The 26,484-nt window shown below is 42.7% G+C and overlaps 1 protein-coding gene and 1 pseudogene across 1 annotated transcript in view; one reads left to right on the forward strand and one right to left on the reverse strand.

The window, feature by feature from the left end:
- OSBPL9 (oxysterol binding protein like 9) overlaps nt 1-26,484 on the reverse strand; it is a 203,056-nt gene that overhangs the window by 138,025 nt on the left and 38,547 nt on the right. The window lies entirely within an intron of this gene.
- Nucleotides 4,105-26,484, forward strand: part of LOC102530593 (calreticulin-like) — a 31,996-nt pseudogene continuing 9,616 nt past the window's right edge.

The following is a 26,484-nucleotide window of genomic DNA, read 5'->3' on the forward strand; positions in this document are numbered from 1 at the left end:
TCCTTGCATATATAAACAAACCATATGGGAGTGGAAAATTAATGGCTTTCAACACTCTCCTTTCCTTTCTATATAGCTAATGATAGATTGTGTTATGAATGCAATTATGTGGACCCAGGGCATGTAGGCACTGACAGAAGATTAAACAGCATGTGAACTGATGGACCCACATAATCCTTGATCTGAATTTCTGTCATAGTCAGGGTTTGTACCATACACTCCAGTTTTCTGATAGTTATTATGTCTGCTCTGAGCTGTTCTCTAGGACATCTGGTGAAAGAAATCTGATGGCTGTCAGGTGTTTGCTGTATTCTGGCCCTGTGAGGATAATTTCATATTACAGAGCACTTGCTCCAGTGCTCTAGGTACACAGTGGAGAACAAATCAGACTTGGTTTCTGCCCTCATGCAGCTTCTAAGTATCTCAAGTAAGCCTCAGAACAACCTTTCAAAGCTAGAATTTTAAAGAGCAGAAAATGAGAATTAGGTGAACTCAGTAACTGGTCCCAAAGCCAACTTGTCCATTAGGCACAGTAAGCGTAGTGCTTAGGGCCCAAGAAAATGTTTTAACATTGATTTCTTTTTAAATCAGAAAAAAAAAGAATATAATAATACTAAGTATATAATAATGAATCCAGCCTGTATTATGTTTGTCTTTATGCCATGTGGCAATAAATGTATATTTAAATACTTTTTTTTCAATAGAGGAAGGGGCCCATGAAGGCAAATGTGCCTAAGGCCTACAAAAGTCAAATATGGCCCTGACTGGCCTAAGATCACACTGTGGTAAGGAACAGAACAAGGTCCGGCAGGCCAGGGTAAACCTGACATCCCTTTTGATTAGCTGCATCTAGAGGATGGAAACTGTACCTTCATTCCTCTCCTGGTACCTGGTTCATAGGGGTAGCTCAGTAAATACTGAATTAAACTTTATTGTCACCCCAAGTTGCTTTATATAGTGAACAATTAACAGTAAATTCATACAGGTTGAAGAAAACTCTGTGGATGCTGCAAAAATCATATGGGCCTACTCATCTGGAAAAGAAACCTGTAAATGAAGTCTATGCATTTTATGAATTTGTAGAATTTTAGGATCAAAAGATTAAAACAGACATCTTTCTTTGCTTGAAAACAAAGATACTTATATTATACTATGTATCAGATCTCTGACAAATCTCTGATGTCAGTAGGACATCCTAAAAATAAATATAATTATGTATATAAGAGATATTTAAATTTGTTCATTCATTTAACATTCATTCTGCTAGGAACGGAGAGTACAAAAACAAAGAAGCCACAGTGTTTTTGTGGAGCACATGGTTAACTTAATCTACTTGTTTCACAAAAAAATGAACAGACTCTGTGGGAATGTTTCCAAAGTAGTATGGGTGATTCCAATTTATCAGAATTGAAACACAGTACAATTCCTCACATTATGAGTATAACAGTGGTAGAGGTCATTACTGTTAAGGGAGCACTCCTGGTCCTTATCATCTCACATTCCTTTCAAAACCCTGACCCCCACCAGTACAGCAGTGATTCTCAGCTGGGGACCAGCTCTGCAGATACACTCCCCCGAGGGAGATTTGGCAATGTCTGGAGATATTTTTAATTGTCACAACCACAGTGGGTGGAGGCGGATTGCCAGTGGCATCTAATGAGTAAAAGCCAAGGATGCTGCTAAATATCCTACAATGCAAAGCAGAGACCCTCCTACCTTCCTGCCAACAAGGAATCATCTGGCCCAAAACGTCAACAATGTTGAGGTTGAAAAACCCTGGCAGGAAGAACCAAATCCAAAATCCTCTGGCATTCAAGGCCTGGAGCTTGAATTTGGCCCTTACCACCTTTTCACTTATCTCCTTGTGCCTTGTTCTCTGGACCCTCCATTTTCCCAGGAACTTTATGCCCCAATCCTATCAGACTGTCACAAAATTTAAAACAGTGATTAAGCATTTAGGCTCTAAGGCGAGGCAGACTTGGCTGTGTGTCAAGGACGTACTACCTGTCAACTGTGTATCCTTGGGCAAGTTACCCACCATCTCTAAGACTCAGTTCCTTCTTCTGTAAAGTGGGGATAAAAATAGTTATTGTTATTGCAAGGACCACAGGAGATGATGCAAGTAAAGACATTGGACACCATCTGGCACATCTTTCTGACCCTGTGCTTTTGCTGTTCTTGCCTTTTTTCAGGCCCCAAACTCAGGCTTCATGGTCCTATGTTAGTTGCCTACAGGTATTTCTCTCCGGTTGGCTCAAGAATTCCTGGAGAGAAAGGAGTAGGTCCTATCTGCCTTTGTCTCACCCACAGTAAGTGATTAGGAAATATTAGTTAAATTGCAATTTTGGCACTCCCTTTGAGAGAAGATCACACTGCCAATGGGTAAAAAAAAAAAAAACCCTAGAATTCAGGAATTCTTTAGGAGCCAGTCATGGTTTCCTTTGCTATCTTCACTTTCTCTGCTTACCTCTTAGGGTTAGGGTTCTCCTGAACTGAGGTACTTGTATGATTCTTGGCCAACCCCCTTCCCTCTTAGAAATGATCTCATCTAGCTATGTGGCCTAAAATACCACTTATATGCCCCCAAATTTATATTTATAGCCAGGACCTCTTCTACAAACTCCAGATTTATATATTTTAACTGTCTACTCAATAACCTGAATTGATTATAAATTGATATCCTCAACTTGGCATACAGCAAGCAAAGTGATATTTTAAAAATATAAATCAGTAATGTCACTCCCTTCAAGGATTTCCCATTGCACCGGTTGTAAATTCTTCCCATGGCTTACAGGCCAGGCCCATTTAAGGTCTTGATTTCTCACCTCCTGACATTGTCCTTCTTGCTCACTCTGCTCAAGCCACATTAGTTATCCTTCTAATGTTCAAATAAGACAAACTCGTTCCTCTTCTCTGAGCCATTGGACTTGATGTGGCCTTTGCCTGAATCACTTGTCCCCAGATCAATATATGGCTTCTCATTGAGATCTCAACCAATATCACCTCTTAAGGAGGACTTCCGTCCCTTCCCTCCAACTCTCTAAGTCAGAGCCTTGTTTTACTTTTATGACATATTATTATCTGGTATTTGCTTCCTCAATGATTCTGTCTCTCCCACTAGAAAGTAAGCCCCAGGAGAGCAGGAGACTTGTCAGCCTTATTCTCCATGATGCCTTCAGCACTGTGCCCAGTGCCTGGCACATAGTAGAACATCAGTGGATAGATACTGAATAGACGAATAGTTGAATGAAGGTGTAGTGAAGGCACTGGAATGAGAAGCATTGAGTTCTAGTCCCTATTCCATCTCTGTGTGACCTTGGCAAGTCATTTCATCTCTCAGAGTCTGAAACATAAGCCTCATAAGATAACACCAACCTCGCAAGATTGGTGTGAGGATCAAACGATTTAATGAATGTTAAGTGGTTGGCACAATTCTTATCACACAATATGATGATCAACTAATGTTGGTGCTTTTTTTCCCTTTTGGGCTTCACTTGCCTCACAATATGGGAAATGACACTGATTGTATAGTACTGGATGGTTGTAGAAGCAATATGAAGTCAGGCCATTGCACATAGTAATCCTTTTGCTCCTCTCTTCCTTCCCTCCATTTCCTCACACCTGGCTAATCTCCGTGGTCACCCCCTTCCAGAAGGCTTCCTTGAGATCTCGTGCTGATTTAAGGCCTCTTCTGGGCCCCCTCAGGCCCTGGGTGTTTCTGTTAAAGAGGCATCACACTGTTACTGTTCTGCACGGGCCCAGTGGATGGGTGGGTAAATGGAGAAGAGCATAGGGGGACAGAGGGAAGGAGGGCAGGAGAAAGGGAGGGGCAGAGAGAACTGATGGAAAAAGCAGGTGAGCGCACTCTGAAACCGGCTACACCAACAATAAGCAGGCTCCCGGGACCTCAGAGGCCAGCCTCAGCCGGCCCTGCCACTCCCCTCCTCCCTACGGACCCTGCCCTGTAGCTCCCTCAACACTTAGCCCCCGCCTCCCATTCCATTTTCCATCCTCCAGAACCCAGCTCGTGGTCCCCAACAATTGGCTGCGGGTCGTTATTACCCCCAAGGCCGCAAATGAGAGGCAGTCAGGTGCGAGGTGCAGATGGTCTCAGCGGTCGCCCTGGGGCCCAGGCGCAGGCGGCGGCCGGCCGAGCACCTGGCTAGGATAGCGGCTCTCGGAGGCTGGGCGTGGGGACACCGAGCTCCGCTAGATGCAGCTGCTGGCGCCGCTGCCACTGCTGCTGGCCACCTGTGTGTTGGGGCGCGGGCGCAGCTCCGGGTCTACCCGCGCGAGGAGTTTGAAGGCAGAGGTCAGAGATTCGGCGGTGGAGCGCGGAGGAGTCAGGGGCGAAGGTAGACCAGACTCTACCTGCCCTGGGGTCTACAGTTCAAATCCCTGCTCGGTTAGTCCTTTCTGGCTATCTGACCCTGGGCTAGTAGTTTACCCTGTCGACATTTTAATTCCCTTGTCTATCAAATGAGGACAGCAATATGCGTCTTGCAAGAATTAATAAGACGTGTAAACATTGCCCCTAGTATATAGTAGATGTGCAATAAATGCCTGTTCCCTTCCCCTCATCCTAAAAACAAGGGAACTCTGGAGGGAAAATGTAATTGCTAATTGTCATAGTAAAATTTCCTGTGTTTCATAAAGCGTCCGAGCTCAGAGCATGTTGGAGATCACCTTGCCCAGTCTGCTCTCTGAAGGCCTCAGGAACATCAGAGAAAATGGCAGAGCCTATTTACCTAAGGACAGATGTCCAGTGGCACTGCTTCAGCCCACAAAATACGATACCTCTGTGTGTGTGTGTGTGTGTGTGTGTGTGTGTGTGTGTGTGTGTGTGTAAAACCGGATTTAATTCTTTTAGAGTGTGGTGGCTAGGGCACTAGCGTAGGTATCAGGATTATTTGGATTTGAGTCTATATTCCACCTTAAAAGCCTTGATAATCCCTTTCCTCTTTCTGAGATTCAATTCCCTAATCCGTGACACAAGAAACATTGTGTTGAGAATAAGTTGCAGAGATGGTGCAGAGGAAGGAATGAATAAGCCCAGGCAAGGGGACTGGATAGGAAAGCATCAGGGAGGAGGTAAACCCAAGCAGCGTTTCAAAGGATGAGTAAGAACTTATCAGATGGGCAGGGGTGGAAAGAAGGTGTTCCAGGCAAGAAGGCATGTACAAACGTTCCAATTATGACACAGCCAGCAGTGACATCTTCAGGAAACTGGGAAGCGTGAAGGGGAAGGTGGTGAAGATGAGGCTGGACAGCAGGGAGGGGCTGGATCAACGGGGCTAAGGAGCCTAGTCTTTTGCTGATAGCAGTGGGAGCTAGTGAAGATGGTAAGTCGGGGAGAAACAAGATCTGGCCTGGGTATTGGAAAGGATAATTCAGCAAAAATGTGGTCATGTACTATGAAGCTGACTACAGTGGAGATTAGAGACAAAAACATCCAAAAACCAAACAAAACATCTGAGAGGTTACGGTAATCTTGGTGAAAAGTAGAGCGGCCTGCATGGGCAGGGGAGTGAGGCAGTCGGCAGGAGGGGTGTGGGAAGATAGGCGAGGGGGCAGGCAGGAGAGATGTTTAGGAGTATCCTGAAGAGTGGGATGCAGGAAGTCCTCAGCTTCATTGATGGGCTGTGGGGGAAACTTTCTACAAGGCAGAAGTCTCTTCTAAGTGTTGATTAGTGGTCCTCCATTTCCAGGTTGACCTCAGCTATCCTTTGCAGCAAACCCTGTGAGGCTAAGCTTCTGACTGCTAACTCTTGCTCACCCCCCCCACCTCCCTGCCTGCTGGGGGTGGCTTTACCCATACTGCAATTCCTCCTGTCAGAAGGCAGAGACAGGCACATCTGCTGTCACTTCCCCAAGGACTGAATTCCTCTTGGCAGAAGTGAAATGCCCAAAGGTGTTCTCAACAAATAATTCTGAAATACTCCTTGGAATCAAAGAAAGAGGGACTCCAAGTCTCCAACCCCAAGACAGTTGATCTTAAACAAAATCTAGCACCTTATGAGGAGAAAAAGCTGCTCTGCATGATGTCACCTCCTCCAGGGAGCCTTGTCTAGGTTCTTCAACCTCTGTACTTCCTTGTGTCAGCCCTACTCACACTATGGTTGTCTATTTACCTGATTCTCCTCAACATTTCCAGCATCAAAGTCAGTGCATGGCTTAGACAAGTGCCCAGTAAAGGATTATTGAATGGTTGAACTGAATTTTCACACCCCCCCCAGAAAATCACATCCCATGAAGAGAATTGATGTTCCAAGAAATCTTCCAGCAGTAGGACTTAGACACATGTAATTATTGATGTCAAGTGCCTGCTTTAAAGGAATCAACCCAGAACGTAATTATGCTGAAAGGAGAGAGGTCAGAGAGACATGCGGAGGGGCTAATGTTGCTCACCAACTGTGGAGGGTTGGCCAGTGAGGTCACCAGGATTCACTTTAGAAGAACCTGTTAGAGTACTCAGACTTGGGAAAATTTAGATGCTGGCTTGTTTTACCTAACTCATATGAGGCTCTTCTATAAACCAGATGTCCATAAATTCATGAGCATCTCAGACTTAACATTTCTAAAACAAACTCTTGTGTTCTTCTCCAGACTTGCTCTTCCCCTTGTCTCCTCCATGTCAGTAAGTGGCCCAAACATTCACCTGGTCATTTATGTCAAATGACTAAGAGTCATCTTTGATTCCTTTGTTTTCTTGTCCCTCACTGAATCCAGTAGCAGGTCCAATTGACTCTGTCCTCCAACCATATTCTGCATATGGTGTTTTTTCACCTCATATTCCTGCCCACACTAGTCCAAGGATTCAGAGTCAGTCATGTGGACTATGGCAGTAATCTTAGTGGATTCTCTGTTTCTGTCCTGCTGCCCCACTGTCTCTTCTCATCTAAATTTCAGAATGCTCTTTTTGAAATATAAATCAAATCGTACCATTCTGGTACTTAAAAACCACCATTGCCATCTTATTAGATTTAAAATAGCATCCAGCCTCCTTGTCATGACCTACAAGAACCTCCATGATCTGATCCCTGCCTACCTCTTCAATCTTATCTCCTGGTTCTTCCTTACCTTCTAGCCACACTGGCTTTCTTGCTGTTTCTCAGACACTCCAAACTCAGTTTCATCTCAAGGCCTTTGCACTGGCTATGATTTCTGTCTGGAATAATCTTCTCTTGGATCTTCACATGGTTTACTCCTTCTCCCCATTCAGGTTTCTGCTTAATTATCTCCTTGTTAGATGGGCTTTTCTTGTTCACCCTGTCAAAAATTATTCTCCCTTTGTATGATTTAATTTTTTAAATCAACCTTTTTGAGACATTATTTATATACATTAAATGCACTCATTTAAAGTGTGTCATTCATTGAATTTTGAAAAATGTATACACTTGTGTGACCACCACCACAATTAATATATAGAACATTTTCATCACCCCTATATGTTCCCTCATGAACCTTTGAATGCTCAATTTTTTTAGAATAGTTTTCACTGTATGATCCGTTTCTTGTTTGTATGTTTATTCATTGTCTCTCTCTCCTCATCATTAGATTAGCTTCCTGAGAAGAAGTGCTTCTCTGTTGTGTCCATTGCTGTGTCTGCAGCCCCTAGAACAAGCTCATAGCAGGTGCTAAATTTTGGGGGGGAATGAATGAATGAATTGCACTGGGAAATGACCCTTCCCAGAGATCAGAATGCTCACATTAGTCAAGGCAAACCCTTTCTTGTTGCCAAGGACCCAGAAAACGAAATGCAATGAGTCAAAACTTAATCTTTGTTGAAAGCCTATTGTGTACCAGTGGATTTTTTTTCTTTACATATTGTTTTATTGACTCTCTCAACAGTTCCATCAGAAAGTGCTATTATCTTTCTTTTACTGATGTGGAAATTGAGGTTCAAAGGGGTTGAATGACTCTCCCAAGGTTATACAGCTAGTGCCAAAAGTGGTTTGGAGGCCAAGTGAGGCAAACTCTGGAAAGCATGCATTGCATTTTGTAGTTAGGAGTGCATTTGATGACTCAGTGGAGTAGTGGGGGTGGAAAGCTGGTATGATAGGTTGAAGGGTGGATGAGGATCTAGGAAATGACTAGAACAGGTATGGGCTATGTCTTGGGGAATTCTGGCTGAGAGAGGAAGTATTGTAGGGCTCACGTGAGTAATGTGGGATGCCAAGTGAAAGGAAAGGTGGAAGGTTTGGATGACAAAAGGTGGGAGGTTTGCAGAAAGGCAAGTGGGAAAGGGAGTTGAGAGGAATGAGCAAGGTGATGGATCTACATCTCTATCAACTTTATAACCTCTACACGTGGTACAGTGCCTGGCACATGGAAAACACTCACAAAATTTTGTGGAAAGAAGGAAGAAGGAACGGAGGAAGGAAAGACTGTGAGAGTTAGATAGGAAAGAGCCAGGTGACTGGAAAAAAAAAATGGAGATCAAAGAACAGGTGTACTTCAAGTAACAGAGTGTGAGAATTGGAGGATAGGAGGCCACAGTCATGGAGCGGGTTTGGGTTTAAGATTTCAGAGATGGAGCAGTTTCTGGTCATGATAAGGTCCAGGGTGCGAATGTAGGGGCAGATGGCTAAACTGGATGGATGTGAAGGTGAGTGGAGATAGGGTGGTTTTTAATAATTGGAAACATTTGGAGACAAACCTAAATATCCAACAATAAGAGCATAATTAAGTGAAGTGTGATACATCCATAGAATATGGGAAGTTTTTAATGTGGTACAGAAATGTTAATGATTTGAGCTCAGTTGTAAAAAGTGCAAAATTACATAAGGTATATATGGTCACTATGCAAAATATATGTGTGCATAGAAGAAAGGAACAGATGAAAATACACCAAAAGTAAATGGTAAATACTGGAATTTAGGATGATTTTTTCTTTTCTTTTTTTTTTTTTTTTTACTTTTACTTTCTATAATAAACGTGTGTTACTCATTTAGTAAAAAAAAACTATTAAAAATTAAGAGAACTGTTATGTCTTTCCATTTATTTCTAGAACTGAATTTCCTCCATGTGAACTCTCATTTTCACAGCTAAACTGTATCTGATGCTTTAAGTAACCTTTGTTAAACACAGTTAACTCAATAGGCATGATGCTTTACATACACCCATTCTCAACTCTGTAGAGTAACTATTATTTTTCCCAGTCTACAGACAGTCTAACTGAAGTTCAGAAAAATCATGTAATTTGTCTGAGGTCACACCTATTAAATGGCAAAGTCAGGATTTGAACTCAGGAGTGTGCGATATCAAAACTGATTTTTCTTGCATTACCCCTGCTCCCCATCCCACTGTTTCCCATGAGACCAGTAAGCCAAAGGCCTTCTAGCTCGGGTTTTAAATAGTACCTGGAAATCCCAAGGAAAGTAAATCTTAAAAACAAATTTCTTCTTTATAGCAGAGGGAACTATATCCAATATCTTATAATAACCTTTAATGAAAAAGAATCTGAAAATGAATATATGTATGATATGCATGACTGGGACATCATGCTGTAAACCAGAAATTGACACATTGTAGCTGACAGTACTTAAAAAAAAAAAAAAGGAAGAGGGTAAATCTTAGATTCTTTGAATGTCAGAGCTGAAAGGGCGCTGAATGCTCATCTAGCCCCGAATGGCCTCCTTCTCCCCGTTTGAGATGAGAGAACTAAGGTCCAGAGAGAGGATGTGACATGGCAGGGCCATTAGTGGGTTTGTGGAAGAGCTGTATTCAGCCTCCTTTCTTTCTGCTGTTTTCCCAGGCTGTTCCAGGCCACAGAGCAGCTTGGCAACCAGATGGTGTTTAGAATTCAATCCTCTCATTGTATAGATGAGAAACTGAGACCCAGAGAGGAGAGGTGGTTTTTCCAAAGTCACGTAGTGAGTCAGTGGCAAAGATCCCTATGCACCTTACCTCCACAAAGGATGCATTGCCACTGCTGCATGCTGCCAAGTGTCAGGTGGCCAGCAGGTAATAATTATATCAGCAGCCTCAGGGACAACATGAGCTTTTGGACTCTCAGACCTTGCATAAAAAAATGCATATTAAAATATGCAGGAATTTTGGTTGGTTGAATTGAAGAATCAATGAGTTAGTGATGCACAAAGATGTGAGGGGAGGGCTAATGGTGGCAGCAATGACCATTGTCAAAGTACAAAATCAGACATAAACTGGAATTCAAATGAGGGGCTGAATGATGCAGAAGTCATAAGGGGTGTGTGTGTGTGTGTGTGTGTGTGTGAATGTTAACTCTGTCAGCTCTCAGACTTGACTGTGGAAACTTGGCTGAAGAGACATTCTGAGACAAAGGACCTCTGTGCCCAGTTGGCTCAGACTTGCTGAGGAACAGCCTGCTGCTCAGGCCTCTGACCGATAAGCGATTGGGACCATCTGTGGATCGTGGCTACTTGGACATGCTGGGTCTGAGGAAGAATCACCCTGGACGGATGCCCAAACCCAAGAGGCCTGATCCAGCTGGACGTTCCAGGTCTCAAGTACAAACTGATGGCAAGGATCTCTTCAGAGGCTGCAGGGATGTGGAGGCGAGAGCAGGGGCCACTGTTAACATACAGGAAAAAAATAAAGTCTGGAGGCAAATACATCAAAATGTTGACAATGGTCATCTCTGGGATGTAGACTGTGGATGTTCTTACTGCTTATTTGCTTCCTTTGGGCTTTCTACATTTTCTATAATAAATTATTTACTTTGAAAATTCAAGAAATTTAAAATAAGGAAAGCAGACACTTTATCTGCCTGTCTCTCTGGTTAGTCTGTGAGCTCTTTGAGGGCCTGAGGGATTACATCTTGTTTGTACCCTGGTATCCAACACTCATAGTGGCACAGTATAGGTTCTCTGTAAAAATTTAAGTGAAGGACTTGTGTTCTCTTATGCTTCAAACATATAGGCTCTTATTTAATGCTCACTTTCTCAGCACACTTGGCTATCTGCTTCCTAGGGTATAGTTGATTAGAAATGGCAACCTACACAATGGAGGACCCACTACAGTGCCCATTCAATAACAGCAAAAATAATACTGTTTTAGTAATTATTATTAATCATAATAATGATGATATTATTTGGTAATAATTATCATTATTATCTTAATTAATTTGGTCCTCATGCTGATCTATCATTCAACATACTTTTATTGAGTACCTACTATGTGCACAGTGTTCCTTTCCCTAAAGAATTTAAATAATCCATATTTACAGATGAGAACACTGATTCAGAAAAGTGATTGACCCAAGATTCTTATCCAGTGCTATTTACCACCCCACAAGGCTTTTTACTAGTTGATAAATAACTGAGTGACTATGATCTATGTGGCAGACATGCAGATAGACTGGCAGATAGAAAGGAAAGGAAGTGAACGGGTAAACTGGCAGGCAGGGAAGCAGGGACATAGGTCCACTGGTTTCATGAGAGCTGGGTTGATTGCCAGAGGCAAACACATTTACCTGAGGGAGAAGTTGAGTGCTCACAGCTGAATGGGAACAGTGGAGACAGAAAACTTTCAAAACAAACCCACACTTGTGCTGCACATTACAGCCTAACACAGAGCTTGAGTTTCCAAGAAACTTTAAATTTTGTTCAGGATTCTCTGAGTAAGAGATCAGGGTCTTTCATTATGTCTACAAAACTTTTCTATTGAAAATCGTAGACAAAATGTTGGCACCTGAAGAGATAAGCTTGGGTTTATCTAGCAAATTCTCTTTTGCAAAATATAATCTGGTGATGTTGAATAAAGGCAGCAAATATGTATTTATTTTAATTATGCAAGCAATTCTTAAAAGGCCTATTCTGTTCCAGGCTCAGGACTAGATGCTGGGGAAGGCACAACTTTTACCTTCAAGGCTAAAAATACCTTCAATATGATATATCTTTGTATACATATACACATATATACAGATTCAGCTTCAAGTAGTATTTATTGAACACTTACAATGTGCCTGACACTGTGTTGCATGCTATTTCACTTAATTCTTCCAGAAACTATGAGTAAGGTAACTTCTTTTTATATACAAATAAACTGAGTTTCAGAGAGGTTAAATACCCTGCTGAAGCTAGCAGCCCAGTCTTTGGATTTGAACTACACTACAAGCTAGGCATCCTGGGAGGTACAATGTGGAAGTAAGTTTATTTGACAGAAGAAGGCTTCCTTGGTTCTGCATCTCTGCAGACTTGGTCGTGATTATGTGCATTTATCATTTGTGTATGCCAGCTCCCAAACACCTGTTATTTTTTGTTGGATGGATCTCAGGGAACATAGAGATATTTGTCCAACTTGAAGGAAAGATTTAGTGAGGAAAAAAATACGGTAGCATCAAACCTTGGTAAATATATTGCTCTCTTCTCTCAGTTAATAAGTTCTCTCCTTGATCTGGCCCTGCTGCCCTGCAAATCTGTATAGTACTGTTTGCATTTCCCTTGAAATATCGTGCTATTTCATGACTCAGGGCATTTGCACATGCAAGTCATTCTGTTTGGACCACTAATTCCTCACTTTTTCTATCTTTTCAATTCTTCTTCAGGCATGACTTCTCTGAAATCTACCCTGGCTCTGAGGGGCAATCAGTGCTTTTCTGAATTTCATTGCTTCCCTTGATCCGTGCCCTTACCGCACTGTATTGTAATTGTTCACTTGTCTGTCTCTTCAGACTCTGAGCTCCCTGAAGCTCAGAGATCCCTAGAGGGACTTTGTCAGACTCATGTCTGTGCATCTGGTACCAGGCACAAAATGAATGCTCAAGAAATAGTTGTTGAATGAAGGAATAATGAGTCCAGGACCAGAGTGCAGAAGGACTGGGCTCTAGTCTCAGCTCTGTAACTGGCAACTGTGTCCATGAGAGAGTCACTTCCTTCTCTGGGCTTCATTTTCTCTATATACAATATGAAGAGATCAGATTAAATGGCCACTGAGGGTCATTCTGGCTTGAACCTTTTATAATGTTAAAAGGATAAGTATAAAACATTAAAATGGGACTTTATTAACCATGTGCCTTTTTTTCCTAACAAGAAAGGCTCCTTATTTCAAGACATCCTGAATTGTGGCAGGTTTCATTTGTGTCAGTACTGTTCACCCAGAAAAATATTTAGTGATGAGAAAGTCTGAGTTTTGTTCTAATCTCTCCCATCATAAAGTTCAGGGTCAAAGTTGTAAACTATTTCCACATGCATGTCAGGCTCAATTAACATTTGTCTAATGGAATAATAAATGAATCAATCTATTTGTAAGGCTGAGAATCTTATGACACAGGCAAAAGTCATGACCATGCATCCATCTAGTCATTCAACAAATGTTTTTGGCGATTTGCTGTGTGCTAGACACAAGGATACAACAGTTAGTAGAATAGTTATGAAACTTACCAATCTGGTGGGAAAGACAGGCATTACTCAAATTATACATAAATAACCTAATTAATTACAAACTGTAAAGTGCTATGGTTGACTCTTAATATTTGTGGCACATTCTTTAGGTTATAAAGGGCTTTTCACACACATGATCTCATGGGAAGCCATATAGTATAGAGGTTAAAACTACAGATTTTGGTGCTGCAAAGGCCTAGGTCCAGGCCTGGCCTACCGACTTAACTTGCAAACTTAGACAAGTTTCTGAGCTTCACTTTTCTAATCTTCTGAATGAGGGGAAAATAGGACATTTGTCCCAGAGGTATTATGAGACGGCAGTGAGACAATGCATATGAGGCAGTCTGCACAATGCCTGACATGTGGTTGCAAAACAGTAGCTACTATCATGATTATATAACTTTTTTTCTCTTTGTAGCACTTTCCCTACATCTCCCTCTCCTTCCAGAGGCGAGGCAGTGTTTGAAATCGCAAAGATTTGGGTCTGCTTACTGGATGCCAAACGGAACTAATAATACTTATCTTATATCGCACTGTCCACAGGAGTAAATGAAGGGAAATTTTTAGGGAGCCACACAAAGGTCTAATACATAATAACAAATCTTTTGACTTTGACTTCAGTTCTTACCCTACATTACATCAACTGTGGTCAGAGAAGCCGGATCCACTTCACTCAAGCCATAGCCACTTGTGGCAGAAAGAACATCCTGGGGCCTCTCCCGCAGGAGTCATGGGTGGGATGGTCACTGAGATGACCTGGCCTTACTAATACTGCGATCTTGGGAACAACAGGGGAAGACAAGAGAAAGCAAGCTCCTGGGCCTCAGGAAGAGAGGTAGTTGGCTGTTAGACTTGAGTAATAGAAGCCAACAGAGCCAGCTCAGGGTCGTGTTATGGGTTGTGTGTGATGTGCAGTTTTCACGGGGAGAGCTAAGGCAATAACCCTAGATATCAGGGAGTAGAATTTAAGAAAGATTGATTCAGCTGCAGTGAGGAGATAAAATAAAATCTACCCTTGAGACCTCTTCCATCTCAAGCTGCCAAATTGCCCCAAGACTCTGGGACCACGGTGGGCCCAGGAAGTGGGAGTCAGCAACTCTGAGCTGACATAAGATCAGAAAGGCACTGAACGTTCGATGGAGTTCCAGGTCCCAAAAAGAAGGACACTTTGTCTAGATACCATCTATGCCAAAGCCAAACAAATTTATCAGCATCTCTTTGAAATTGCAAAGAGGTTGAAAATGTTTAAGAAATAAAAAAGGGTCAATGGAAATTGATTGTTCAATATCATCGTTACTAACTCAAAAAGCAGAAAGTGATATTGCTAACATCTTTACTTGGTAAGCTGATTTTATTATTTTATTTTACTAAACATAAATATGTATAAGGGCTCAGTTCCTTAACTATATTTTCCAGCTACTTTTATCAGAGCATCTCATGCTTTTCAACCAAACATTCCTGTAGTGGTTTTTAGGATTTAACTTTCATAGGGGAGGGTGAGGTAGAGCATTAATGGAACACTAACCATGTGGGTTCAGGTATCAGATAGTGAGGGGGATTTCAGGAATATTGGAGTATTTTCTGATATTCCCTTACTGTTCCCATAAGACTTGATCAGCCTTAGCTGTGTTAGTGGATGGAGGGACCCTTAAATTAGGAAGCCCACCAAAGTGGGTTCTTGCCACAGGCTGTGAAAGAATTCGCACAGCAGAGGCAGAGGAACTAAGTGAACAACTGCTTTATTGCTCGGAAGGGGACATAGAAGCAAGGTAACCGAGCAGGGAGAAAGGAAGAAAAGCACTTGAGTGAGGAAGAGGAGCTCTGAGTGTGGAGCCATCAGCCAAGATGGGCAGTAGGGGCAGCTCCAGCCTGCACCGGGGCCACATGGACTTCTATGAGAGGCTTCTGCCATCATGTCCTTCCTCTGTGTGTGATGGAGCCAATCAGACCTTGTCCAAGCTTTTCAGTCTTTGTATGGGCTTTTCTGGTGGTTGTCATGGCAACTGTCAACTGTCATGGCACTGGGGGTGTGTCACTTAGCTTGCTAATATATTAACAATGAGTGTAAAATGAGGCTCAAGGTCCACTGGAAAGCAAATCCTCCACTGTCTTGGACTGGCTTCTAACCAGTTCTTGTTTCTTCTCTGCAGTTACCTCCTGAGACTTAGATAAGAGTAATTGGTTTCTATTTGAGAGAAGAGCAAGGGTATGATCCTGGGAGTAATAGCCTTAGTAACAAAAATTCTTAATCAGAATGTCTGCAATCTAGTGGACCCAGCATCCCCCTCAAAAAAACCCATCTCCAAAGATACTGTTCAGCCATGGAAGCTTTATAGGGAAATGAAGGAAAAATCTCAGTTAATCGTTGAGTTAAGTGGTGAGAGTCATTGCCATCCCCCAATGCCTGCAGGCTTGTAGCTTGAGGAATGGACTGCCTGAGCCTGCTCTTCTACAACTCAGGGAGGCCTGGGAGACTTCAGCTTTTCTATAAACAAGAGGCAGGGGTGGGGAGGCAGGGATTGGAGGTCAGGTGGTGGGCACAGGATCCTGCTTCCTTTCAGCTGCATTGTATTATCTTAAAAAAACACACAAACCATTTCTACATGTTGCTTTTTTCTTCTTTAACCTTATAGATGGGTGGAATCTAAACATAGGCCGGATTATGGTAAATTTCAGCTCACTGCAGGAAAATTTTACAAAGAAAAGGATAAAGGTAAATACTGGAATTCAGGAATATACTAATTAGCTGGGAAAGTTCTGACTTGTATGCAACTGTTCTTATTCAAGATTACCAATTCACTTCTCTTTCTTAGAATAAAAAGAAGCAGCAAGTGGAGAAGAATGAAGTCTCCACAAAAATAGTAATGTCTATTTATTGAATAACAGGTATTTAAAACTAAGTCCTTGAACACATTATCCCCATGAATCTTCTTAACAACTTCATGAGATGTTGCTATTCTGTTTCCAATTTTGCAGAAGGCCTCAGAGAGGCTGACTAATTTGCCCAAGGCTATATTCACAGCTGGCAAGAGGTGGGGCTGAAACCTGATTCTAGGTCTGACTCCAGGACTGTGTTCATTACCCCTGGGCTATACTGCTTTCCCCAACCCTAGAGTTTTTTTATATAACATTCTGCACTTGAAACAGGTAAAAGCAATAATTTCTGAATACTGCTCACTCCTAGAGCTGCTTGTTACAATGGAGAGTTGAGCAGACAGACCCAGGGCTATGACTTGCTGGCTGCATAATTTGGGCAAGTCTTTACATTTCCCTGAGCCTTGATATTAGATGGAGATAATAGTCTTCATCTGCCGTGTTCATTAGACAGGGCTGCCGTCAGAGCAAAATAGTGTTATGAGGGAAAGGGGAGCTCTGAGGCTAAGGTCTGTAAGCAATGGGTTTTTGTCTGAGAAAGCTTTTGTCCTATAAATAGAATCCATTGATTGTCCTCTGGAGTGATTTCCTATCTTCTCTTTCCTGGCTATTGTTATGAATCTCATTTTCATGTTTATTAAAGGAGAGGATTATGAACTGGCTTGAACATTTAAAATCTCTTTTAAATCCACTCTGAAAAATTGTTTCCAGAAAGGAGAGAACTGGAGACTGAGTGACGCTTCTGAGGGCAGTCTGCACCGCCACTCATCTCCTCTCGGCTTGGTTTCTTGGTTGTTGCTCCCCATGTTTCATCCCACTCGGGTTCATTAGGTCCCCCCAGTTGTCTGAAAGGGTTCTGGGTACAAACGAAGCTCAGAGAGTGAGGGGGAATCACACTGGGCTACATTACAAGCCTTGGTAGAGTGGAGATTCAAGGCTTGGTCTTCTGCCTGTGGGTTCGGTGCCCTTTCCCTTGTGTCCACTCCTTTCCTCCAAGAAGTCTTCTGTGGCTATGCTAGCCTCACTTGAGGGCTTTGGGGAAATAAGCATACTTTTTAAAATATAGGCAGCTCCTCGTGCAATATCAAATTGCTTAGCACAGAGACTGCTGGGCAACAAATGCTCAAGAGACATCTGAATCAGGACCTGTGATCCTTCTGTGCAATTAACACAAATCTATGGAGTGTTTCCTCTATGTTAGACCTTATCCTAGATCTTCATATTAAAGATGCCTCTTCCCTTCAGGAGCTTAAAATTTATTCAAAGAGAATAAAATAAGCTTAATTTCAATATAATGTGACCCAGGAAAGTACAAAGAGCTGTGGATCATGAAGGAAGGACCCTCACCAAGCATGAATAATGATAGTCCTTGCATTTTATACTGACAGTTCACAACGTGCTTCTCACATCTCTCACTCATTTGACTTTGATGGGAGCCCTCCGGGGTATGATTAATTACCCACATTTTGCTGATGAGGAAACTGAGACTCAGAGAGTTAAAGTGACAGAGCCATAACCAGGAAGCTGGGCAGCCACATGGAATAATGGATAGACCACTAGCCTGGAAGTCTGGACACGTAGCTTGTATGTCTGTCATTTGTGATTATATGATCTTAGATAAGTAATTGTCCCTCTCAGGGGCTTGGTTTTCTCATCTGTGAAGTAATGGAGTTAGACCAGAAAGGCTCCAAGACCCCTTACAGCTCTGATGTTCTCTGGAGGAGGAGATAAAGTCTCAGGCTGGGGTCTCTGGAATTCGATAGGCTGGTTGTGTGATTCTGGACAAGTGAAATACCCTCACTGATTTCATGATAACATGGAAGTATGAGTAGGGCCCACCTCACAGAGGTTTTTATGAGGATTAAGTGCAGTAATACATATGAATGAAATACATTGCTGGGTGAGTGGGAAGTGTTCAATAGATGTTAGCAACAATTATTATTTACTCTAAGAGGCCGTGCCTGGCCTCTTCCTACCACAGCAGTTGTGCATGGCAGAGCCTGATTCTGGCCACCCAGGAGGTTTCAGAAGAAACAGAGCCTTGTTTTGTAAAGCTTCAGAACGGTATTTAAGTATCTCTTGAAAATCAGAGGCAGTATGGCATAAGGGAAAAAAAGAAGCAGACAAACATGGCTTAAAAATCCCAGTTTAGCTCCTTACTAGCCTTGTGGCCCTAGGCAGGTGGCTTCACCTCCAGGTGACTCAGACTCCAATTTGTAGAAGTGAAAATAATACCAATTGTGCAGGGATGGTCTTGGGCTTGAATGCAATAATGTGTGTAAAGCACCCGGCACAGCAGCTGGCACACAGTAGGTGTGTAAGAATGTACCAGAGACGAAATCCTGGGTTTCTCTGGCTGCTCTTTGGGTATTTAAGCCTAAAGATTCTGTACTCTCCTCCCAGGTCTCTAAATCAGAGAAGATGCCAAGTTTTATGCCCTCTCAACGAGGTTTAAGCCGTTCAGCAATGAGAACGAGACCTTGGTGGTTCACTTTTCAGTAAAACACGAGCAAGGCATCGATTGTGGTGGTGGGTACGTGAAACTCTTTCCTGGCACGCTGAACCAGGAGGGTATGCATTCGGAATCTGAGTATTACATCATGTTTGGAAAGCTCTGATAACAGGTGCTGTCAGCCTCGTCAGGTTTTAATGAGAGCCACTGCAGTTGTAGAAAAGGCTCAGAAGGACCTAGAACAGGAAACTTCTAATGTGATAGATAGCTCCACCTCCCTCTGCAGTAAGACTCTTCAAAGACCCGAGAAAAGCAACTCTAAACCTGACTGTTAATATAAATAGACCAAAGAGCTGGAGCGTCACAGGGTATTAACAGGCTACAGCAGAGAGAGCTATTCCCCAGTTCTCAGAAAAGGAGAAAGGGACCAGAAACTGTGTAGATACCCTCAGATGTGCCCAGTACAATAAGGCTTTGTGCTGTGAAGGAGGGTCCTGTCCTCAGTGAGAGAAAGGCACGGGAAATCAGGGAAATCACCTTTATCGAACATCTGTAGTGCATCCAGGCTGTTGCATCTGTAACCTCAGTATGTCACTAGCCCTCTTTGGGGCAGTCCAGCTCTTACTTAGGTCCACCCTTGAACCCAATTTCAATGTGGATGATATTTAAAAAAAAAAAAAAGAAACAACAGCAACAAATTCAACTCCTAAATCACTGATAAAGGTGGATTGTACTGAATATTTTTATACAAATTCAGAGGAAAGGGTTACACCAAGCACCATACAGCAACATTTCCTAAAATTCTCCCTCAATATTTTTTCTTCTCCCAGGGAGCCTCAGGCCTCTCTCTGCAAGCTCTCACCACAGTCCTCCTCAGCTGCTTTGCCCTTTCCCTGTCTGCATTCCTCCTCTCTCAACTCTCTTTTCTTTTTAACTTTCAATCCCTTCCTTATGTAGAGCAATATAGCACTCTGGCGGTTTTAAATATGTATCTGTCCATCTCCATTTGTTTCAGAATCCACCCTCTCACGAGGAGCTTATATGTGTATATGTACATGGTGGTTGTAATAGAAAAATTGGAAACAATTTTTCTCATGTGATTTTTTCTTTTCATATGAACATTATTTGATCCTCAAACAACGCAACACATTTAGCCTATTATCATCTCCATTTTACAGATGAGAAAGCGGAGGCAAGAAATTTGCCCAAGGTGAGTAAGTGGGAAGCCAGAATTTGAACCCAGTCTGTCTGGCTGTAAAGCCTGGGCTTTTTCTACTTCACTCTTTTGCCTTCTGTTTGGTGGGGACACAGGTATATGAATCATTTTTTAAAAGGCAGAATGAAAGACATACTTTAAAAAAAGTATTGGTGAGGAGCTATGAGATCACAAAAAATGGCATCACTTAGTCCAACTGGGGGTTTTGGGGAGAAGGTATTAACTATTCTTTGAAGAATGAGTTAGCTTTTAATAGACAGAAAAGGAGATAGAGGAAATGTTATAAGGGCAGAGGAAACTGTGTGTCCAAAAGCTCAGAGACATGAAATTCAAATGCAAGTAGAAAAACCAATGTGACCAGTATGGCTAGAGCACACTGTGCGTGTGTGTGTGTGTGTGTGTGTGTGTGTGTGTGTGTGCGCGCGCGCGCACGCATGTGTGTTTAGGATAGTCAGAGAAATGACATGGGAAATTAGGTTGAAAAACTAGGTTAATACCTATTCTTGGACCTTTTGTCAGGTTAAGCTCTCTGGGCTCAGAACCACTGATCAATTTCCTCTAAACTTTTCACAAAGTAGGAAGAGCCCCAGGCTCTCTTTCTAGATAGGCTTGGGTTTAAATCCCAGTAACACTACTTATTAGCTGTTTGACCTTAGGCAAGTTGCTTAATTTTCTGGGCCACAATTTTTTCTGCTATAAGTGGATAAAGTAATACCTACCTGTTGTGAGAATTAAATGACATGGTATAGAGTGTCTGGCACATGGGGAACTTCCAGTTGGGTTTGGTCAATGCAAGCCCTGGCAGGAGATCAGAGGAAGAGAGAGTTGTGTCCCTTGACTGAAAGTCATAGCTTCTCTCCTGGCTGTCCTTTCTACAAGATTCTTTTTCTTCTGGCCTCTGGTAACCATTCCTTCTTGTCACCCCTTCAAGCCTAGGGATGGGAATAGCCCTACTGTTGCTAGCCTGGAGCATAGCATTATTCCTTGTATTTTCTCAATGTCCTACCTTCACCTTTAAAAATAGTCCTTTTATTAAATTCTCCTCAAATAATCCTAAATTTGAGTCTGCTATCTATTTCCTGCTGGGACCCTTATAATTAGCAGGTTATGGCTGTCTTGGCCACAGAACAGCAAGGCAAAAGGCCTAAAAATTATGTAAAATCATGCACTGGGATTTAATTTCCAGGCCCAGACATCTATGGCTTTGGCAACAACAAAGTATTAGTTATCCTTCGTTATCAAGGAAATACCATGAGAACAAAAAGACCATCAAGTGCAGGGTGAGTGTGTGGGCTGGTCCTCAGCCTAGGGGGATGGATAAGCATTTTGTATATGTTACCTCATTTAATCCCTATAAATTGAGTATTACCTACACATGGCCCATGTCCTTACTGCTAGATATTGGAAAAGATGGGAGAGGTGGGAAGTGCTGGACTTAGAAACATCAGGGTAAAAGAGATCTAGGTTGCCTGAAGGATAATAGCTGGATTTCATCATCAGTCAACAGGTGAACTCTGAATGCCAGCTCTGTGCTGGGCCTCAGGCCAGGGGCATTGAGTGAGCCAGGGATGGCCCCTGAGAACTCAGAGTCCAATGAGGATAAGAGTCAAGCAAAGGAGAATGACTACCCAGTATACTTGGGGTCTGTGAGAGCATAGAAAAGGCCCCGTACCCAGCCTGATGGCTTAAGAAATGCTTCTTAGAAAAGGTTTTCCCTGTGCTGAGTTTTGAATGATGAGCATGAATTGGTCTTATAAAGGAATGTGACCAATTTAGGGAGGACTGAGCTACTGGAAGAGGTAATCACGTGAGAAATGTCGGGGAGACTTGAGAAAGACTGGCACTGTAAGAAGTTTGGCACAACTAGACCACTGGAGAGAGGCAGAGACTGAGTCTAGAAAAGCCCCAAGGTCCTGGGTCACTGGAGAACTTATGTTCAGGGCAAAGCCTTTCCCTAGCAGGACTATATGGGGGCTCCCTGGATCCTCCTCAGGGTAAGCCTTGTGCTGGAGCCTGCAGATACAACGGATGAATCAGACATGATCCCTGCTGTTGAGAAGCTCAAAGTCTAGTGGGACAGACAGAAAACAGGCAAGATCAGAGAATGACAAGAGCTGTGACAGAGGGAAGGTTGGGAGCTAGGGGAGGCCAGAGGAAAGTGTACTTAGGAGAATGAATCCCAAAGTTTCTTTTGGGTTAAGCAGAGAATGGGATGAGGGAGGTGGTAAAATGTGCTTGTGAATATGTGGGAGGTGCCATTCAGGAACTTAGGTCTGTTTTAGATGCATTTAATGCTTGAGGTCCAGTAGGAAACTGAAATATTCCCCATTCCTTTTCCAGATCAATAAAGACACTCACCTGTATACTCTGATTATTCGCCTCAATGCTACTTATGAGGTCAAAATCGACAACCAGCAAGTAGCATCTCGGGGTCTGGAGGATGACCAGGACTTCTTGCCTCCCAGGTGGATAAAAGACCCTTACGCCCGTAAACCAAGGAAATGGGATGAACGCCTGCAAATAGAGGACCCTGAAGATAAGAAACCTGAGGTCAGACGGTGTTTGGCTGGGAAGTGAGTGGGGATATCAGCTGTGCAGATAGGAGGAGGAGGTTGGGAACAACAGAGCAGAAACTGGGGACATCAATCCTTCAAGGAAGTGTCCAGCTAAATATTGGTATCCAAAGAGGCATAGAAGGAAGAGGAAAACGCCCCACATTTGTTGAGCATCTATTTATCCTTCTGGCAGCGTCTATGAAAACAGGGAAACTGACACTTAGAAAATGAAGTGACTTGCCTAAGCACACATACATTAGGACCAACATTTGAACCTGGATCTCTGACTCCAAAGTTATTGATGTGGGAAGTATGTGGAGTATACTCATTGAATCATTACCATTCACTGGAAAGCTGTACTGGATATAGCTATGAACAGAACAATCCAGGGACTGAGAATCCTCCTGGGATTCAGAATCTAGTGAGAGATTCAGACAAGTACACAGATGAAGGTCACACTGTGTATTAGTGGTGAGAGTCAGGGAAGCCAAATCCAGTGGGAGTCCCATCCATACAGGCTTCTAACCCAGCCTGAGTTGGGGTGCAGGTGGTGTTCTGGGAAGGAAGAGACAAAGCTTGAGTGAGTGTATTAACCTAAGGGTTAGAAACATAGACTCTGGGGTCAGGCAGATAGGAGTTTATATCCGAGCTCCACCATTTACTAACTGTGAGACCCCAACTATAAATAGTTAGACCTTGGGCAAGGAACATAACTGCTGTGAAAGTCAATTTCACAGACAGATATTATTAGAATATCTATGTGTGAAGGTTGTTTTGAAGATTAAATGAGCTATATATATATATATATATATATATGTATATAATTTAGTGCCTGGTACATAAATCCTTAATACATGGCATTTACATGTTAATCATGTACTGAATTCAAACAGTGAATTTATTAGAGCAAGGGAAGCTTGAGTCTAGTGGGGTTAGTCTGGGCAAATGGTCAGCACCAAGGTGAACTGCCAGGTAGACAGAGCAAAACTTTGGAGCCTCCACAGCAGAAGAAATATGAAAATTACAATAGGCTGTGACATAAGAGATCTGTCTTGGGAAATAGAAAGGACCTGGGTTACAAGGCAGGAGCCCCCCAGGGTACAAGGTAGGTCACTAGGAGAGGACTTCAGGAAGAGGGCACAGGCTAGAAGACTTGTTCTGACAATAAAGGCACATGACTAGGGAAGGGAGAGAGTCAGAGATAAGGGAAATTCTCATGTTATTTGAGTTTAAAGGACTCAAGATCAGAAGGATAGAGAATTTGAGGAGGGACTGGAATTGCTTAAAGCCTTGTTCTCTGCTGTATGTATCGGATTAATTTGCAGAGTCTTGAGCTGGGCTTTCATAGTGGTGAAGACAGGAGGGTAGCAGGGGTAGGGTACCCGACTGTACTCTGGCTCCCTTTTGTTCCAGCCCACCCATCTGTCCTCATGGAGGAACATTTTGTTTTAGGACTGGGAAGACTGAATATATTCCAGACCTGGATGCCAAGAAGCCAGATGACTGGAATGAGGTGATGGATGGGGAGTGGGAAGGGCCCCTGATACCAAACCTGAAGTATCAGGTGAAGGAGTCTCTCCTTCCAATCGGTGTGAGAAATAAGACAGAAAAGATGTAAATTTTAATCTACAGAACAGACACTGAGAGCCTGTGGTCATCTTCCTCCTTTCCCACCTCCCTCCATAAGGCTGTAGCTCCATCTGAGCCCTGCTCTCAGGGTTGTGCCCACCTGGAAGAAGGTGGGCTGGTCAAAGTTGATGCTGGGAGGCAGAGGTCGAGGGAGTTCTAGGCAAAAACTTTGTCCAGAGTGGTGGAAAGCAGCCAAAGGAACATGTTCAAAACAGAAATGGGTCTGGGGTCAGGAACCGGAAGTCTCAGAAGTGGTCCAAAAAGGGGAAGGGAAGTACAGGAAGGAGCCAAAGATGTTGGGGGAGGGTTGGGGGAACTTCTTTTTAAGGGCTAAGTCTTGACCGCATGACTGAAGTCAGAGGGAACTAAAGGAATCAACTATCTAATGGTCCAGAGATAAAAATGACTGAAGCAAGCATGATTTTATTTGGCCACAGTTTCCTGTGCTGCACAGCAGGAGGAGAAGGGCTCCAAGTTTAGAGTCTTTAGATGGTGTTCCCTGTGAAGCTTCAGTTTCTTCATGAACAAACTTATACAAGGAGCTGTGGCCAGGCTCAGAATAGGTCTCTGTCACCTTGTTAAGAGCCCTCTGAGTAGAAAGGGGAACTTGGAAGAGTCTTGGGTGTTAGCTCAAAGAAAGGGAAAGCAGCTCCAGGAATCCCGCTCTGAATCCTTATGCCTAATACACAACTGTCTTTATGAATTGATTAGTCTTTCTGATTGCATGAGAAGAATGGAAAAATGCTAATGCCATGTTCAATTTTTGCTCCTTTGCTTAGGGACAATGGAAACCTCGGATCATTGACAATCCCAATTACCGGGAGCATAGATTCATCCAGAAGTAGACAACCCTAAATATAAGCCCGACCCCACCATTTGTCACTATTATAACATCAGCATCCTTGGCCTGGACCTTTGGCAGGTAAAGCTCTCAGGGTTCAGAGCCACTGAACAACAGTCCCTCTAAAGTTCCCACAAAGTGGAAAGAGCTCCAGGCTGGAAATTACAAGACTTAAATGAGTCTTGATCTTTCTAAATCTCAAGCTGCTCATTTAAAACAGGGCTAATTATAGTCATCCTAGTAATTATAATAGCTAAAATTTATTGAGTCTCTACCATGTACCAAGGCCTATTTCAGAGACTTTGCAAATGCCATGTAATTGTCACTACAAAATCTCTCATTTCTAAGTGTAAAAATTGACATTCAGAAAAGTTAGCTAATTTGCCTGAAGACACATCTGGTAAGCAGAAAAGCTGGGATTTGAGTACAGGCCTTTCTGAAGCTATATTCAGATTTCCAATAGTTTACACTACGAGGCTGGTCCCATATGAATCTTGGGGTGATTCTGGAAATAAAATAGAATCAGAGATCTGGTAAAACTTTGAAATATTAAAATCCCCAGACAGATATTGGGGCTGACTGTCCCAGGCATGATGACAAATCCTGACCTAGCCTCCCTCTTTTCTGCCAGTTATCTCTCCTGGCTCTGATTAGAAGAGAAAGAGCAGGACTCAGATACTCAGGCCTTCGCACAGTTTTGTTCCAATGAGACCGGTTTTTGAAGATAGGGAGGATTCTTCTCAAACTTGGGAGAAAGAGAGCACCTTAAGTGCCCGCTGCAGAATGAAGGCCTTAGCCCAGGAGGCCTCTTAGAAACTGCAATCTACAAAGTCTTGGAATTCCCTTGGAGAGGAAGGGAAACTAAGCATTACTATCCCTTGTTATTACCCCATGTTACAATTGAGAGAATTGAGAATCAGAAATGTCAAGTGATCTGCCCATGAGCACACAGCTGGTGCACGGTAGAGTCAGGATTCAAAGGTCTGCCATCTTCTAAAGTCCTTGCTTTATTGACTATACCCACTATACAATAGAGTCTCTAGAAAGCACAGCCACTTGTCCTTGGGTGTATCTTGGACTGTTCCATGGCCAGAGAAATCTCTGACCAGTCTCTGACCAGTGATTTCTACAGTTCAGAGCTTTTAAAGGTCTCTGGAGCAGAGGCCCTGTCTGAAGCTTTCTTGGTTTCTATATTTATTTTAACTTTCTTAGTTTCCTGACTCAGTGAGGCCAGCATCAGAGTGCAAGAAGATGATGTATATAAATTACCACACGCAGAGCAGGGGTTCAGGAGGGGAGGAAGGAAGGAAGGAGAGAAGAGAGGGACATGTTTTGTCCTTCTTTCCTTCCTTTCTTCTCTGAAGAATGTGGATACAGTTTGCACAAGTTTCCATTGTTACTTCATTTTTTTCCCAGTTGTCCCCTTTTAATAAATAATAGGAAATTTCTACATCTTGTAAAAATATGTGATCATATTAATATGCCTAATCTATTTCCTTTAAAATGCGTTGGCTTTTTTTCTCCACTGAAAACATTAAAGCACCCATTTTAAA

This window comes from Vicugna pacos, chromosome 13 (assembly GCF_048564905.1).
Source record: "Vicugna pacos chromosome 13, VicPac4, whole genome shotgun sequence".
NCBI classification, from domain to species: Eukaryota; Metazoa; Chordata; class Mammalia; order Artiodactyla; family Camelidae; genus Vicugna; species Vicugna pacos.